Here is a 19,590-nt window from a genome sequence, read left to right on the forward strand (position 1 = left end):
AAGGATCCCCACACCCTCTGATAATGAGCCTGCTGTACTTATCCAGTCTCCTGCAGAGGGAGATGAGAGGTGCTTAGGGTAACCAACAATTTCTTATCATGAAATATCGCAGGGCTAGCAGATACGTTTATAGATCCATTGTGGGTGCGATTTGTGAAGCAATTTTTGGTAATTAGCTTTCAAGAAACTTGGTTGGTGGATTGTGGCCTATTTTTGGAAGGCTACAAGGCTTTTTTGTTCCAGCTACTCCTTCGGTGAGTGGAAGACACAAGGGTGGTCTAGACATATACATCTATGTGGCTGTTGAATGCCAGATCCAGGTTGTGTAATCCACAAATCCAGGAATACTGGCATTAACAGCCAAAAAGGGGAATATTAGATGGGGCCTTATACATTTTTACAATTCTGTGGTCTGCCCCTATGGTGCTTTTAATATTAACACTCTGGGTGCTTTTATCAGACAGTCTTTTGGTCCTATCCCACATAATCTCGTGGTTTCTGGTGATTCTAATATACATCTCTGTGGAAACCCAATGCTATCCTGTATTTCTGAGTTGGGATGCCCCCGCATGAAGGGGTTTTTATTTTGAACACCATGCCCAGTGGGCACTGTTCAATAATTTGCTAAATTTTTGGATATGGTGGCTTTAATGTCCTTAACTGCCGGCACACTATATTTTCTGTGCCAACTTTTAAAGGGCGTGGTAGAGGATCATCTATTGATTTTATCTTAATTTCCTCATCCCTACAATCTTTATTTCATGGTTTTAAGATTATGGAGAGCAAACACAGTGACCATAACCTACTATGTGTTCACATTTTGGGTCCATTATCAGAATGAATTGGCGATGGATTAACCAGGGGCTCATTGAGACTGACTGATGGCAAGCGATTACTTAAATGGTCCCAGATTTCCCCGGATACATTTTACAGTGAAGTAAATGTATCTTGTGCCCCTAAGTTAGCATTATGCACTGCTGCAGCGCCCTCCCCTAATGAGACTATTGGCGCATATGAATCAATAGCGATTAAAGTTGGTGAAATTTTAAGTGTCCCGGCAGGCAGGCGGTTACACATGGTCCCAGATGGTTTGACTCTCATTGCTCTAAGGCAGCAAAATATCTGAGGGAAGCTCTGTCAGCCAAACCAACAATTCAATCAGCGGTATGTGTTTGTTGTATAGAATATAAGTCAGCCCTGGCCAGAAGGAAGGGTGCCCTAACGGAGGAGGAGGCATGGTGCGAGTTGATTGACTCAAGCACTCTCAGGAACAGTTCTATATCTGTCAAGAAGATCGGGATACAAATGCTCCTGTAATAATTTTTGAAAAGGGTGAGGTCCTGGCTGGCATTGCAGGGTTATCGATTAATAAAACGCCGGGCCCAGATGGTATTCCTCCTAACCTATTTAAGTCTGACCCTCAGTTCTGGGCCCCGGTGCTGGAGGCTGTGTTTAACACAGCGGCTAGAAATGGCTGACCTCAGTCTTGGGCCTCTTCCACCATAGTTCCTGTTTTCAAGAAGGGTGACAGGAATAGTACCCAATGTTATAGACCGATCTCCCCCATTGACTCAGTGGTCAAGGTGGAAGAACGTATTCTCTTGCTGAGATTATCCACCTGGGCGGAGGAACATAAGATCCTGTTGGATGTCCAGTTTGGATTCTGTTTGGGACGTTCCTATGTTGCTCAGTGTCTTAATGTATCTATGTTACTGAGCAAATATACTGTTGCCTGCCCCAGTACCATCCACCTTGCCTTCATGGACCTGTCCTCCGCATTTGATTGTGTTAACAGAGTTAAATTGTGGCAGTCCATGAGGGCAATGGGGTGGACAACAGCATTGTTAATTTCCTAGAGGACTTGCATAAATCAACCAAGGCTAACGTCAGGTTCTTGCAGGCCTGTCTGGTCTCTAGGGACCTTGGGATAAAGAGGGGAGTACGGCAAGGATGCATCCTGGCTCCATTTTTGTTTAATTTCTACATCAATGAATTGGATACTGCACTGAGAGCCACCGGGATTGATTTCCCACTTGTAGGGCGGTGTGGCATTCCCATCCTGCTATATGCAGACGATGCTGTCCTTATATCTAGGACTGAATAGGTTTACAATTTCTTTTAGCAGCATTCTCTAGATTTATGACTGACCGGGACTTGGCAATAAACAATTCAAAATCTTACATAATGCAAGTAGGGCACCAACCCCAAAAAAGTTTTCATTTTAGTGTTGGCCCTGCTAAGATCCCCCGTATCAATGTATTTTCTTACTTAAGAGTCCTTTTTGATGACCAACTAAAATGGGGTCCTTTGATTTTGAGGAAAAAGGTAGACCTGGCCCTGGTGAATGCGGCAATTTTTAACTTTGCTACTAAATTAGGGAAGAAGCCAACAGGAGCCATGTTGAAAGTTTATCAAGCCAAAACCATGGCCATAGCTAGCTATGGTAGCGAAATCTGGGTTTATACTGTAGCGAATTCCCTCCAGGTGGCTGAGAATGACTTTCTGAAGCGTCTATTGTATGTTCAGCGTGGAACCTCTAACTTAACGGTCCAAGAGGAACTGGGGGTCCCCTATCTAAGTGATGTCCTTGCACTGCACCCCCTAGTGTTGTGGCTGAGGTGCTGGCTGAATAAAGATTTAATTCTTAACCATTTAATCTTAAGAGAGTGTATGTCCCTTGATAATGCATCCCGAATTCCTTGGCTTAAATACATTAAAAGCAGCCAGGAAGGGGTAGGGGGCGCTGATTTATTTTGTAAGCCTGAATCCTTCGTCAAGAAGGATGTGAAAATAATCAGGGAAGCCTTCTTGACCTCAAGGAGATTGGACAGGGAGGCGCAGGAGATGCTGAAACCAAGTGTTTGTATGTTTTTAATGCTTAAAACAACCCCAACAACAGAACCTTATGGGGTTTCTATCAACACACAAGAGGTTTTTATTAACCAGGTTCCGGATGAACCTTTTCACCTCTTCTTAGCAAGGCCTAAAGGATATAGCAGAGGTCAAGTGCTAGCTCCCTGCAGCTGCGACGGACAGTCTCCGCAGGATTTGCTACATTTTATGTTTTTATGTAAGTTTTATGAAACCCCTCGAAGGGATTGTCTGGTTCCCATTTTAAAACAAATTAATTTTAGACAATTTGTCCTGCCCTTATATATCTTCAATTGCTGAAAGAGGACAGCATTGGTTTTATAATAGGGTTTTTAAAAGATTCTGTTAAATCCAGGGCCTTTATGGATGTGTAGACAATGGTCGATCTAGGTTTGATCTATTATTTTACAGGTCTAGCCTGCGCTATTAGGTAAATATAATAGGACGTTTTGCTTCTCTGGTACATTGCACTTTAATGCTTCAAAGAATTTGGAGTGGCGGGGTACTGAGATTTACTTATAAACTGTTTAGTGGGTTTGATTTTTTAATCACGTTTTAAGGTATTTTTGTTTTTATGCACTTGTAACTGTGTAACTATTATGCTTTTCTGCTGTAATACCGAATCAAGTTTATTTGATTGATTGATTGATTGAATCTGTGTGCTTTGCAGCCTGACTCTAATCCACGTCTAGAGTGGAGTGAAAGCTGGGCTTGTGCATACTTTACAGACAACCATCACACAGGAAGTGCTGGGTGTAATAGGGTTGCATATGCATTCATCTGCATACTGAATGGTCTTCCTGGGCTAGGAGAGAGGGAGGTGCAGCGAACTTACATTTGCAAAGTCTGGGCTTTGCCCTTTTACAAGGGGCTTGTTTACCCCCTACTGATGTCTGGAGCCAGGAATGGATTTGATGGGGGTGTTGTACTATTCTAAAAGTTCTTTTGAAGTGACTTCTACACCAAAGACATTTTGAGTATAAAAACAGGGGCTCTGACCCAAATTATTTAGACACTGTTTGGAACTAGTAACCAGATGCTGTGGATTCTTCGTACTGCACCAGGAGGAACTGCTGTTCTGCCAGGAAAACCCCCACTTGGTCTTTGCTTTTTTGTGCTGACCTACTTGCCTGCTGGGCTACTAGAGATACTGTCACTCTGCTAAGGAAACCAGTGCATCGACCTGTTGCCTGCCTGCTCTTCATGCCCCCTGTGCTCTCCAGGGATGGGTGGGATAGCTGTTTAGTTGAGGATCACACAAGGATCCCAGGACAACTCTGCTCGTTGCCCGATCGTAGTGTGTATTCTTATTTAGCATATGCAGGGCTCTGAACTCAAGTCAGCAGAGCGCGTAGTGAGTGCTTTTCCCCCATTTCAATTTGGAGTGCAGGCACCTGCCATTGATTACGCTTTAGTAGTGAGTTTTGCACCCTCTGCATTTTCGGCACTCTCTCGGGGTCTCCTGAGGCCACATCCTTGACACTGCATGCTGGTTCCAAGCACCACAGCTAAGCTCAAGAGGAGGCCCTCAGGACGGATCACAGGGACAACCATGCTTCCCCTTGATGACGCACCAGCCGCCAGAGTGAGCAGATCAGCCTGGTCTCTGATGCTCCTGTGCAGCCCAGCGCTGCACCATGCTGAGAGCAGAGGGAGTCTGTGGCATACGGGGGACCCAGCAAGGTCTCCACAGCAAATCCCACAGTGGGTGCCCCCTCCACTTCACTTTTGGTTATTTTGGTCATACCTTTGGGGGCACTGTATTTGGCTCCACGGACAGGGTGAGACCTCAACGAGGAACTCCGTTTAAAGGATTGATTCTCTGGTGACCAGTAAAGTTATCAGATTAACTGTGGTAGGCACTCAGGGGATCCAGTACACCCACAGTTGGCCTGAATTACTGTATTGGATGTAACACACACTCAGGGGTTTCTGTGCACAAGGTGCTTATGTCCGACAATGATGATTGGTGATTCAGATGTTTCTCTCCCTACCCTACCTCCTGCATTATATGCCCTGATGTGATGATATGTGTTGTTTTTGCCTTGCACTGTCAGGATAATGAGTATTATTTCAGAATGCACATTGTATGTGCAGTGATTGTGTTTTCATGACATGTGAAACATATAAGCCTTTATCTTATTGCACGAACTGTGATGTTTTGACAATTGCTTAGTTGGCAAAGTGATTATTGGTGTATTTGGTTTTTGTCTATGTGTATATGCAATGGGGATGTAGTGAGCAATGAAATAAAGACAGATGTGATACAAGAAGAAAGGGAGGGGTGAAGTAGGGAAAAGTGAAATAGGGAGGTGAGAAGTACAGAGAGACAAGGTAGATGGAGGGAGGTAATAGTACATTTGGTGGCGGTACTCCCAAGTACATAGAAATGTATAGAGATGTAAGCAAGGAAGAAAGAAAGAGATAATATAGCAAGAAAGAGCTGATATAGAGAAAGAGAAGTAAATAGAAAAGTAGAGAGTGGTGAGATGTGAGATGAGAATAGAAAGAGTGGGACAGAGTCAGAGGCAGGGGTAGTCACAAATTAGGAGAGAATATGGGATAGATAAGGTGCAAGAGGAGAGAGAGTCTTCGTACTGTGCCACTCAAATTCTAATCTGGGATGACCTTCGAAGGTAGGGTCATGGGAAATTCTCCACTTGGCCCATGCTTTAAAATGTTTCTGGTATTGAAGAGCAAGCTAGATCTCCTCCCCAGGTGAAGTGACAATGGTACAGGCACCCCATGTCTCTGAGGCTTGTTTTTAAGGTTTTGCTATGACAACAATTTAACCTTATATAAATTGGTGTTGTCTTGTCACACTTTGTACATTCTGCATAGTTTAGTTCATGTTTTCAAATACTCTAAATTCATAAGCAATATTCTAAAAAAAGGGACATTTCGATATTGTCACTAGCCATTTGTGATTGCATTCTATAATTATTTTTAAAAGTCCCTTATATGTGAAATACAAGTCAGAAAATCCAGAGTGCCTCAATCAGTTCTAAACACATCGTTTTGTTACTATCATTTAAGACAAAATATATCTTACAGGAATCAACCACGTGATCACGAACATTGAGTGGCACACCTGTACGTGATCAAACTGCATGGATTCTATGAACATTCATCCCTACTCATGGATAGGACAATAAAGGACATGTATATTCCTAACAATCTGCTCGATTGCTTTGTGCAAAATCAGAGTTTTTATACTGTGCCTTAGTGCAGATGGAGTAGCATACGCCCTCAACCTCCTGATGCCTCTGCCTTCCATCAGTCTCAGTCAGGCACGCCTGTCCCTCGGGCACGTGTGCCCCAGCATCCTAATAGGTTTACAATGATATTGAAAGTGATACATGAAGCAGGAACCAAATGCATATTTGGAGCCAGCTCTACTGGTTCCCTACTTTGGCTTGTCATTGGTGGATAAACAATCGGGTATATGTGCACAGCTATACATTTTAAGTTTAGCATATCCACACCTGCCACGATGAGTCACTATGTATGTTGGGGAGGTCAAGTAAATGAAACATGATGAACCAGCGTGCAACTACATCACTCTGGAGAGCGGATCCTTTTGCTCATTTGTGGAATCACCAGTTTGTTTTTTCAAGGTTGAATCTGCAAATATTCCTTACTTATACGGTTGTGCTTTGGGATGCAAGACTGTATAAGTAAGGCATTCAAATTGTCAGCAGACATGCAATCATCGAGATGGAAATTCAATAAAATAAACTGTTTCTGTAAATAAAGCTCTCCAATACTATGCCGAATATATGTATTTCTCCTGGAATATTTATTGTTCGTATCGTATAGGAATGCACGCAAGACTTTAGAATCATACGATCACAGACTTGAAAACATTGTGGGGGACACCATTACCTGACCTATGTTACATAGTTAGAACTTTACCTTGTCATATTTACCTTGATAATAGATGTACCTCGTTTTTCATTATAGTAGGACCAATTATGTCGATAAATATTTAATTTAATGTAGACACTATCATTCGACATTTAACCTTGGCTATGGTGCGGCATAGCATTAGGCATAGTTGTGAGTTTTATAATATTTTATTCAATACTATTTTATGTTAATTACATCATTTGATATTTCAATTTAGTAACGTTTTCTATTTTTATATCACATCGTTTGAAAAGGTAAACTCGGTTGGGGTTAAGATAAACTTTTCTTATTTCTTTAATTGTATGATTTTTATTATTTAAAATGGGCAAGGGATAGAATTTGGACAATAGTAGACCTAGGGGCATATTATCAAGGGGGTTTATCTCCGCTTTTTTGGCTTTAAAAGCCAAGAAAGCGGAGATAAAATTATCTCCCTATTACCTAGCTGCCGCTAACACCAGTTAGCGACAGCTAGTAGGAGATAGCGACCATCTTGGGCCCCACTTTTCATGTCAGTGATATTTATCACTAATGAGATGCAAAGTGGGCGTGCCAAGATGTTAGAGACTGAAAACAGTCGCTAACATCGCTATCTCCTATTACCAACTTTTGGAGATATTCGCGCTAAGCGGGAATATCTCCAAAAGCTAACACCTGCCCTGAGCAGTTCTTAGCCATGTTATCCAATGGGAGGTGGATAACATGGCTAAGAGCATTAGCTCGCTAATGCATGAATATCGCTGACTTTTCAGCGATATTCATGCTTTGCGGCGATTTTTACCGCATTTGCGTTAAACCTTGGTAATACCAAGGTTTATTTGCGGTAAAAATCGCCGCAGCGCTGCGGTAAATTTTTGTCTCTAACCAAGCAATAGCGATAATTATCGCTATTGCTTGGTAATATGCCCCAGAGTTCCTTATTTTTTCATTCAATTTATTTTCATTGCTATAATTAAATAGGTAGTATTCGGGCAGGTTAGCTTTCAGGTTAGAGTATGATTTCTCTTTTATATTTAATTTAATTTGATTAACGTAATTATTTTACATTGGCTGCGACTAGTGTCATATATTTAACATTGATATCATTTAGTACTAACCATTATTTAGGGTTATATCAAGATTTAGGATTAGGGACTAACGTCATTGAAAAAGTAATCACAAGTTGATGATGTTGAGGTAATATAATTTTCATAGCCATTCATTGAGTGACAAGATAATGGTGGATGAGCCGTAAAATATAAAGTAGTAGTTGAGGAGTTAAGGGCAGTATTCATAGTGTAGCGTCCTTCCCATCTCGGTAGCATGCAAATAACCAAGCAACACAGGAGCTCTGTAGTGCATGCCTTTATTTATTAACCATTAACTATATGTAATGTGTCAAGACTTTATTAACCACACCCTGACACACCCAAACGATTACGTCATTCTCCTACGGAGTCCATTAGGGACCAGAAGGGTCACGCTATTCATACTTACAAGACACTACATCTCCGCCTTTGCTAAATAAAAAGTTCAGATATTACATGTATTCATTATAGTCCCTCAATGAGTTGTCAAGCTGCTTGAACCAGTCTTCAGGACCTAGTTGTGCGAGGTTGATGAGGTGGAGTAGCAGGGCCTACCCCGAGCATAGGGAATACAGAAGTAGGTGTGGGAGTTGGGCTCTCCAGGCTCTCAGGTGGGCAGGGGCTTGATGTGTGATGAGTCGCTCTTGTTTGACTCTTCCGGTTCATTGAGTAGTCGCAATATGTCATTTACTCATCACAACCCTCCATTTTTGCTTAACCAGGATCTGGCCTCCTGGCTTAAAATCCGTCATCTGAGCACATTGCCGGTTATCAGCATAGGTCTTCATTCTGGATTTGTGCAAGGCATTCGTCGTATGGATCTCGTCCGTCTCTGTCGACCTATGAGTGATCATTGCAGTCATTTGATTCCTATGGCTCTCCCAAACATCGAGGTGGCAGGGGGTCCTCCTGTAGTGGGATGGGAAGTTGATCTGTAAGCATGAAGGAGTGAACATAGAGCCGATTTGAGATCACTGCCTTCTAGCGTAGCATGCTATACTACTCTCTTTAGGGTGCCCATGAAGTGTTCGACAACACCATTGGCCTGTGGCCAGAGAGTGGTACTTTTCTGATGTTTAACATTCAAATTAGTGAGAAAATCTTTAAATTCTTTGTTGTTCAATGGTGGGCCATTGCTGGACTTGAGAATGGAAGGGCCAGCCCATGTTGCAAAAATTTCATTTATTTGTCCCAATGGCTTTATCATGTGTGGTTGATGACACTTCTTCCACGAGGGGAAATTGTGGGTACTCATCAACAACTACCATGAGATAATGTTAAAAGGGCCAAAAAATCAACTGCAATTCTCTCTCAGCCCTGCTTTGGGAGGGTAAAAAAAAGAATGGATGCTGCATTGTTTCATCAAGGAGACTAACCAACACTCGAATAGCTCTCTTGGGGCCAGATGTACGATGGAAAATGGCATGCGCAAATGGGTTTTTGATCCGTTTGTGCATGCAGTTTTCCTATGGGACATGTACTAACACAATTTTAGGAGTCGCAAATAATTAGCGACTCGCAAAATAGTGTTTTGCGACTCGCTATTAGGAAGGGGCTTTACCTTCCTAATAAAGACTCAGAAGCTATGTACGAATGCTTTGCAACCGCAATTGTGGCAGTAAAACACTTGCAATTTACCGCCCTCTTCAAGAGGGTGGTAATGCAGTCGCAAATGGAAAGGAATCCTCAGGGGACCCCTTCCCCATTGCAAATGACAGGGGAGAATATTTCTTAGAGCCGGGCAGTGGTCCCAGGGATTACTACCTACCCTTAAAAAAAGAAACGAAAATGTTTAATTTTTATTTTTTTAAATACATCCCATTTTTCTTCAAGGAAAACAGGCTGCATTTTTTAAAAAACTGCTTTATTGAAAAGCTGTCCCAGACATAGAGGTCTGCTGAGCCCAGCAGGCCACCATCTCTGGGAGGGCCAGCCATTTCCAATAGAGTCTAAAATTGCGAGTGCCTCATTAATATACATGAGGCTCGCATTTTGCGACCCCATAAGGAATAGCAATCAGTGTCTCTGACACTGTTGTACATTGTAAATTGCGACTTGCAATTTGCGACTCGCAATCTAGCGCTAATTGTGAGTCGCAATTTACTCTGATCGTACATCTGGCCCTTGGTTGCAACAATGCTAAGATGTCCCTTGTGGGCTCATTTTAAAATTTTTGGTATTTAAAGACATCTTTAATAGGTCGAATGCGTTTCTTCCAGGATTGCTGGGCATTAATGTCTTTGAGAACAAGCACATCTCAATCTGTATTTGTAGCAGCAAGAAGTTGTTCCACAGAAAGTTCTTCAGGTATGCTTGATTTGACAAAGAAGTTAACATAGACCTTAACCGATGTATACGTTGTACTGTGACACTGCACTGGCACTCGTGAAAAGGAGTTGGCAGGATTTTGATCTTTCCCTGGCCAATGCACAATAGTGTAATCATTCTCTTGCAGCTGCAACCCTCACCTCTCTTTTTTTTTTTTTTTTAAACCTTTTTTATTCAGATTTTTACAACATGTTATTTAAAGCCCTTGGTTCCCACCCCCCCATCCCCCATGAGGACAGGTATTTCTAATATTATTTACAAAGAGATTTACATTACACAAATACAAATTCCTAAAGAGGGGGTAACAGAGAACAGAAAAAAAAACATATTAACATCAAAACCCAATACACTATTGATCATACATTTCATTTTGCGATGATTTAATGAGACAGGTATTGGTATTCTCAATGAGGTTCAGTTGCGTTATTTGGTGGATGAAATTTTTTAGCATTTATCCAAGGCATTTTTGAATCCTATATTCAATGCGCCTGTATCCAATCTAGCAAAGGTGCCCAGATTTTCATGCCTCTCTGCCGAATATTACGCCCCTTTTGTTTATAAATGGCTACCTCAAGGCTACATGTCGCAAGTAATCTAGCCTTCCATTGGGAAAAGGATGGTGGAGTGGGATCGAGCCAGGCTGATGCGACACATAGTCGAAAGATTGCCATTGCCACGAAGATCACCCCTTGAACTTGTCTAGGCCGATCTTTATTAGTGATGCCCAGTATAATCTCTTCAATTGTTATGTTAATCCCAGCGCCGGTGATATCAGCAAGAAACCCAGATATTTCATTTATAACGTTTGATAGAGTATTATATGTGGCGAACATATGCACAATGTCTGCAGCAGGAAATGCACATCGCGGGCAAGTAGTGCCCTTACCTGTCCCCCATTTAACAATTTTATACGGTGTATAATACAGCGAAAAGTATGTTTTATAGAATTGTGCCTGTAATTTTAAGGACATTAAGTAAGTAAGTGACAGGTCATATGCCATAAGTGGAATGCAAGGTGGAACTTCTAGTTTAATTTGCCATTCCGCCCCATGTTTGTCCATATCATCTGGGAGCAAGGTATTAAAGTTTTCATAAATCTCGCCAATTCTTGGGGGCGTGTTGTTGCGCATATTTCTATGATTTGGCATATTTGAAATTTAATACGACCACCCCCTTTTTTTAGCAGGAAGTCTCTCACTTGAAGATATTTAAAGAAATCCCTGTTGGGGATGTTGTAGTCTTTTTTTAATTCATCAAATGATTTCAATCCCTGAGTAGAGTAGAAACATCCGAGTTGCTCTATCCCTAGTGTACACCAGCTCCGTACATAAGAGTCATGAAATATTTCTGGAGGATCTGAATTCTGAAGAACCGGTGTGTAATGTGAAAATCGCCCAAGACCAAGTAATTTCTTGACCTGTCTCCAGACTTTGACCACTTTGTTGATGGTTTTGAATTTCACCCTTTTAAGGTGATCATCATTAACGTGCCGCCAGAGACAGCCAGTACTCCCATTCCCTAGGATAAGTTCTTGTGGTGTAGGAATACTCAGATCATCTGGGTTAGATTTTAACAATCTTGTGCTGTAATTCATAACTGTAGCCCAATAATAAAGCATGAAATTAGGTAACGCCAACCCCCCACGCTCTCTAGGTAGTGTGATCCATTTTAGTGCTCTCCGAGGTTTACTATAACCCCATAAAAATTGTGAGAACATTGAATCTATTTTCTTAAATACATGTGGTGGGAATTCCAAGCAAATTGCCCTAAAAAAATATAAAAACTTAGGAAAAAAAAACATCTTCACTAAATTTGTTCTACCTCCGATAGACAGATGTAGGTTATCTAACCGTGACAATTCTCTCTTAGTGTGTAGCATAAGTGGCTCCGGATTGTTATTTACAATATTCTCAACATTGGCACTAATGCTAACACCCAAGTATGTTGCTTTATCAGTTATTCTCGGGTCTCTCATCACAATCTTAGTATTAAGCACGAGCAGTGTCTTGCTGGAATTTAGCTTGTACCCCGAAGCTCTACCGAAGTTCTGTGCTTCATTTTCAATGAGATTCATAGCAGTTGTAGGATCCCCTGTGACAATAGCAATATCGTCAGCATACGCTAAGCATTTTGTTTCTAAACCGCGCACACTTATAGGGGCAATTAACACGTTTTTTTCGAGCCTGTGTATGAACCCATCTATGTAAAAGGAGGGGCGAACAAGGGCACCCCTGTCGTGTCCCCCTGTTAATTTTAAAATTGTCGGTTAACTCCCCGTTAATCAATACCCTAGCACTGGGATCAACATATAGCTGTTGGATCGCTGTAATATATTTCTTACCTATGCCACAGTTTCGCATGGTGGCCCACAGGAACTTCCAGGAGACCCTATCAAACGCCTTCTCTGCGTCGAGCAGTATCAGCGCCATAGGGTCTCCTGTCGTTCCCGTGTAGTCAAAGAGGGATATAACTCTTTGCACATGGTCATTTGTAGATCTCCCTGGTATAAACCCATGTTGTCTTTCAGAGACTATATTATGAATCCGAGGTGCTAGCCGTGACGCTAATAATTTGGAATATATTTTGGAATCCCCATTAATCAATGTAATTGGTCGATACGACACCATTTCCTGGGGATCTTTGTTTTTTTGGGGGAAAACTATTATTTTTGCATGTGACCAGGATTTCGGGGGATTCCCGCCTTCAAAGATGTTTTGAAATAATTCAGTCATGATAGACTTGAGTTGTGGTATAAATTTTATATAGAACTCAGTCGGAATCCCATCTAAGCCTGCAGCTTTTCCAGTTGCTAGGGAGTTCATAGATAGTAGGATTTCCTCCCAGCATAATGCACTATCTAAGATTTCTTGATCTTCTAATCCCAAGCCCTCTGTAATAGATGGTTCAATATAGCTCATGGGATCCTCGCATGCATTCTCATCCTCATGATATCATTTCTGATAGAATATTTGAAAAGCTTTTCTAATATCTGCAGGATCTGTCTTCAAACCAAGCGTAGGATCATTAATTGCTTTAATTAGGGTACCGGATATTTCTTCCCGAGTTCTGACCGCTAGACGATGACCCATTTTCTCCCCCAATTCATAAATAGTCTCCCTACGGGTAGTTGCTCTCACAACTGCTTTCTCAATTAGAATTTCCGATATACAGTTTTTAGCTATTGCCACCTTATTCACTTCCCTGTCTGTCTTCTTGCCATCCTGTACTGCCTTGATCAGGTCTTCTTCCGCGATCCGCAGACTTTGTTCCAGGGACCTCATTTTTTGTTTATCTAAATTGTTACGTCGGAATGAGAATCGCATAGTTTCACCCCTGATACATGCCTTCATAGTGTCCCAAACATTTTCTATTGAGGTGGACCCCAAATTGTCCTCCAGAAAGGCCGGAATCCAGTTCCTCATATGCGTGCAATATTCCTCATTATTCAATAGCGCTCTTTCGAACGTCCAACTAGTAGCTGTGGGTCTATTGGCCCCCACTGTTATAGTTAGTTCAAGAGGATTGTGGTCCGAGAGAGTTCTTGTGTGTTTTTTTATTTGGCAAGTTGATTTTAAAGCACAGGACATGAGCATATAGTCCAGTCTTAAATGTCTAGAATGCGGGTAAGAATAATAGGTATAACCAGGATTCCCTGGGTATGTCTCTGACCACCCATCTATTAATCCATGACGTACACACAAATCATTCAGAGATTGATATACCTTTCGTTTCCTACCATTGTAAACAAAGCCTGGGTCAGCTAACCATTCGTTAGGTAAATGGATGTTAAGATCTCCACAGACAATAATAGGGAGGGGCCAATGTACCAGTTCGTTAGAAATATTGTTCATCACTTCCTGATCATCACTAATATTGCCATAAACAGTGCATAGTGTCAATTTATTTTTCCCCTTATTATAGCAGCACTCAGTTATCACAAATCGTCCGAATTTATCCGCGATTGAACGAGAGAACTGGATCCCTCCACCCTTCGCCAAGATGGCTACCCCTTTTGTACGTGACCCCTGGGATGTAGCAGAGATAAGTCTATATCCAAGTGTTTTCAGAAGATATTGTTGTGATCCCTCAATGTGAGTCTCCTGGAGACATATAATATCTGCTGCAGATAGCTTAAACCCTTCTGCCACTTTCTGCCTTTTCTTAATATCATTCAGCCCGCATATATTCAATGAAAGTAATTTCAATTTAGTCATCCATATCTTTCAAAGTTACCATATAGATCAAATGCGAGCCCTGGATCCAGCCTTTCCTCATCAGCCTCCATTCCCATCTCCCCCTGTATATTTTTTGTGCTCCTTGTGTAAGATCCGATTCCTGTCCCCACCCTCCCCTCTCCCCCTAAAACCCCGTTGGATCCCTCCCCCGTCCCTACACCCCCCACCCCCCCACCCCCCCACCATCTAGTGAGACTGCCTGGTTCCCTTGGAACCAGGTCGTGGGCATCGAGTGATTCGTTGGCAGCTAGTGTCACCGCATCCTGACCCCTGTCGCTGTGGGAGTTTCGGGGAGGTATGTTTTTATGACTTTACATTTTCTTATCTTCATTGTATATAAACATAACATCTGTCTATATAACATAAGATACCCCCCTCCCTCCTGCTTTCTCAAGATGTCTTATTCCTTATGCCGCGGTTGCCTGGTTAAAAAGATATTTAGAAACAACCTATTTTTAGGGATTTTTTCCCCCCTCCTTTTTTTTGGGTTTTTCTTTGCCATCTTTATTTTTTGTAATCTCTTCGAGATAAGTTTGTGCTTGAAGTTCGCTAGTGAAGCTTCTGGTGACACCATTATAGATAATTTTCAGTCTTGCAGGATTCTGTAGAAATACCGTCGCTCCCAACTGTTTAAAAGGATCAAAAAGTTGTCCCATTCGCCATCTTCTTTCCACTGTCGCATGGGCAAAGTCTGGTCTGCTAAAAAATGTATATCCTTTGTGTTCTCTTTTATGGGTTGGGCGTGCCAGGTCAAATATGGCTTCACGTAGGAGGAAATTGCCAAAATACACCAACATTGCTCTTGGGTACTTCTCTGATGAATGGGATCATTTATTGAGGGTTAGCGGAAAGCGATGGGCCCGCTGGTTTTCTTTGTCCCAGTCCCAGGTGGTGAGCTCCGGAAAAGATTCTTTAAAGAGCGATATCATGTAGCCCCTGGAGTTGGTCCCCTCGACTCCCTCCGGAATTCCCAAGAGGCGTAAATTATTTCTCCTGGCCCGATTTTCTTGATCCTCCACTTTCATCATCAGGTCTCTCACAATCCCTTCATGCTCTTTTCCCTGTTTCTGTAGAGCGGATACATCCTTTTCGAGGCTCTCTGTCCGTAACTCAACCGATGCCATTCTATCTGATATTTCTAGACAAGTTTGCCCCACCTTATTGATTGCTCCTTGAAGTTTCTTATTGTCAAGTTTCACGACTTCTTGAAATTTCATAATTGAGTTGAATACATCGCCCAGGGACGGTTCAGTTTGGCCCCTCATCACATCGGGTGTTTTATGGTCAGATACGTTTGTATCTCTTAGCAAGTTGTATTTTGGATCGGACATTGATGTGCCTTGTGTAGGTGGATTCCTGTGGCGATGCCCTATCCGCTCAGTGTTACTTCCTTGATCCGTGGTATCTTCATCAATAAATTTATTATGTCTCCTTAGTCTTCTTTTCTTTTTATCTTGTCTTTTCTTTGCACTGTTGTCTTTAGAAGAACCATCCATCTTTTTAGAGTTGGAGTAGGAATTGGAGTCAGAAGATTCTACGTTTTCAGATTGTATCTGTTCCTGGCTTAGTCCATGTGGTTCGCTTGATGTGGACATCCCCGTCTCATATACTTCCGACTCTGATAGTGACTCTGAGTCAATTTCAGATCCATCTGGCAATAGGGTTATATTGCCAGGATTTACCTCGAGGCTTCTAGGTGGATCAGTCTTTTCCGACTCTACTGCACTCGGGCTGAGAGGCATTTGTACCAAGGCATTTGGGGCAATGAGATTCTTTGTTTGTATAAAATCTTTGAGTGGTGGTGCAGTCAGATCTATAACTGGTCCTTTAGGTTCGGCTGGTTCAGCCCTGCACGTCTCTGTTGCTGGTCCAGTCGTGGTTCTCCCACTCATAGCTGCTGGGATCTTACTCTGATTACTGAGAGTTTTGGGCAATTCACTTAGGTTACTTGGATTGCTGTCAATCTCTGATATTTTCTCTTGCGGGGTTTGTCCCTTAGGTACTGGTGTAAAAATGGTTGAGATCCGGGGTTGAGCTTCGTTGGCCTGACCACTAATTTTGGCCACTGATTTCAGGTTTTTAATCGCCTGTAGCCGCTTGGCTTTTTTTTCCTGTAAGTCCAGCTTAGCTGCTGTCTGCAGGTTATCAGGACCCTCTTCTGTGTTATATTCCTTGGCCATATCTTTTGCTTTGTTTTCTTTGGTCTTATCTTTTGTTCTGTCTTTCTCCTTGTCTTTCTCCTTGTCTTTCTCCTTATCTTTCTGCTCTTTCTGTTCCTTCTGCCTCTCTTTATCTTTGTCGATATTTTTGGATTTTTCTTCCTTATTTTTAGTCCCTCTTGTCTCCGGTCGCCGTGTTAAATTGGCCGGGCCTTGTATGCTTACATCCTCGAGCCGAATACCTGCCCCCCGTGTACTTGTCACAGTTAGCTCACTCTGCGCTTGCACGGTAGATTCATAGCCTTCTGTTTCAGCCATGCCGGCCACTCTCTTCTCACTCTTCACAGTCTGTCTCTGACACCGCTGCTGTCTTTCTTGGATTTTCGTGCACCAGTTCACATAAGAGCAGTTTACTTTCACATAAGAGCAGCTTACTTTCCCAACAGTTCTTAGTCTCTGGCTGTTTTCCTTTAATTTTTCTTTTGTTTTTGTTTTTGCTTTTGATGAGCTCGAGCACAGAGACAAGCAAGAGAATCGTTTCCCAGTGCCACTGCTCCACAGTAGAGACACGTATCTCAAGATTGCTTTCTCTTGGCAACCAAACCCACTGATGCAGCAGCCTGCATGGAGACACACTGGGACTAAGCCTAGCCCTAACCGTGAGCTCCGTGTATGTTTGCCCCGCATTGAAAGCTGTCTTCTGATGTTTTCCCTGGTGTCTCCCTGACAACGTGACCCGGGAGAGCAGTGGAGCGCCGAGGCTTTGGAAAAAGTCGATCTGCCTCGTGGTTAGACCGAGTGCATCGGGGCAATGTCAGTGAGCTCCCGGGCAGTCTCCTCTCTCCCTCTCTCCCCCCTCCTGGTAAATCTTGCCAGCGGCTTTACCTATTTCAGATTTCTCTTTCTCTGAGCTCCTGAATCGAGGCCACCCCTCCCCCCCGCCCTTTCCAGTTGAGAAGCGATGAGCCCCGATCGCGGTAAGTTGACAGTGGGAAGTAATGAGGTAATGAAGCAACAGAGAGAAAGCAGAGAGCCGCAGAGAGCCGCTAAAGAGACGTAAATAAAACTGAGTCTCATGCTCTCATAGATCCTGTCCAGATCCGGTGCGGCATCTTATCGTTAATAGCGGTTTAATAGTGTAGTGTATGTTTTCTTCCAGACAACAGAGCACTCGGGACGCTATGTATATGTCTTGTGATTAATTGCTGCAGGATAGATGATAGACGATATACTGACAAGCAGACAAGCATGCGAGCAGCAGCTATAATGCGTAAGTGTGTGAATAGGCTTTTCAGAGTTTTCGCAGAATTTCACACAGTCACCCTCACCAGACCTCTAGCAGCCTTTAACAGCCTTTAACTGCCTTTAACAGTCTCTTACTAATTGCCGGTAACAGTCTTTTCACCTTATTGCAGGTGGTTACTGCCGATAGTTAGGCTTATCCGTGTCAAGCCGTGCAAATTAGCTTAGCTTATCCGTGTCACGCAGTGTGCTTATTGACTGCCCGTAGAGGACCTCCTCAGTTTTATCGGAGCTTACTTGTTACGCATGTACAGTCTGTCTGTGTCCGTGTCTATCCCCTGGCTGGGCTGGGCTCCGGCAGGCAGGCAGACAGGCAGGCAGGCAGGCTCCGACAGTCAGGCAGGCAGGCTCCGGCAGGCTCCGGCAGGCTCCGACAGCTAAGGTGCATCCCTTCCCCACACTTCGTTCGTCGCTCGTAGACTCTCTCACAGGTGGCTCACAGGGGGCTCATAGACAGGTCTCTGGGTACCGGGTAGTACAGAATCCATTGCACTACATTAACCACGGCGATGAGCGGTAGTATCTCATATCAGAGTCTATATCTCCATCACGATTGCCAGAGGTCAGAACCTCGCAGAGACACAGCTTGCAGCAGCGATCACACCAACGCCATCTTCATCTCTCGCAACCCCCACCCATCAATGCGAGGAGGCATCTAGGCTTTTGAATACCCAAAAATGGTGAGCAATGCCTGGTGGTCAGTGACAAGTGTGAATTATATTCCATATAGAAACACATGGAAGTATTCACAAGCCCCCAATATAGCCAGGCTTTCTTTCTCAGTTTGAGAATAAGCATGTTTGGTCTGTGACAGACTCCTGCTCGCATAAGCAACAATGTGCCTTTGAGCGTTGTCGTGTCCACTGTGCTGAAAAAGGATCACACCCAAACCCCGCTGGGCTGGCATCTACTACAACCTCAGTAGGAAATTTTGGATCAAAATAGGCCATTTCTGTAGCGTTCTCAAGTGCATGTTTTATTTTCTTAAAGCTTTGATCGCATTCAGGTGACCACTTTTTGTCAAGTCTCTTAAAGGGAAACTGACTGTGGAAAAATCACAAATGAACCTGGCCATGCCAAGGAAGGATCGCAGAATGGTCACATCTTGTGGTGGGGTAGTGGAGGATAAGGCTTGAACTTTTGCCAGATCTGGTGTCATCCCCGTTTCAGTGAAAATATGCTTAAAGAATTAGAGTTTTGTTTTGTTAATTGCACACTTTTCTGCATTCAAAGTGAGACTGGCGTTAGCAAGCAAACAACATACCTGTTTCGGGTCTTTGTCATGTTCCTTTCAAGTGACCTAAAATCCCAGTTTATCCTCACTATAATTAAAAGCGGTTTGACAGGCAGTTTTATTTGGTGAATGACATCCTGAAAGAGTTCTGTAGCTGGCAACAACCCAAAACCTCTTTTATATATGAAAAACCAATATGGGTTGGAAAGGTGGTAATGTGCCTGCAATTTTCCTCTTTTTCGACTGGATGATAACCCTTATTTAGAGCAACGCGAGAAAAGACTTTGGCCCTATTCCGCGGTGCAATTATTTCTGCAATATGCGGACCTGGATGTCGTTCTCTCTCAATGACCTTGTTAGCTTGTCGCATGTTGACACATATGCGTACGCACCTTTACTGCCCTTTTTTGGCACCACCACTATGGGTGACTCCCATGGTGTCAGACCAGTGGAGTGTTCAATGATATTATGCTTTAACAGCAATT

The sequence above is a fragment of the Lissotriton vulgaris genome, chromosome 1_1, assembly GCF_964263255.1.
Source record: "Lissotriton vulgaris chromosome 1_1, aLisVul1.2, whole genome shotgun sequence".
In the NCBI taxonomy this organism is placed as follows: domain Eukaryota; kingdom Metazoa; phylum Chordata; class Amphibia; order Caudata; family Salamandridae; genus Lissotriton; species Lissotriton vulgaris.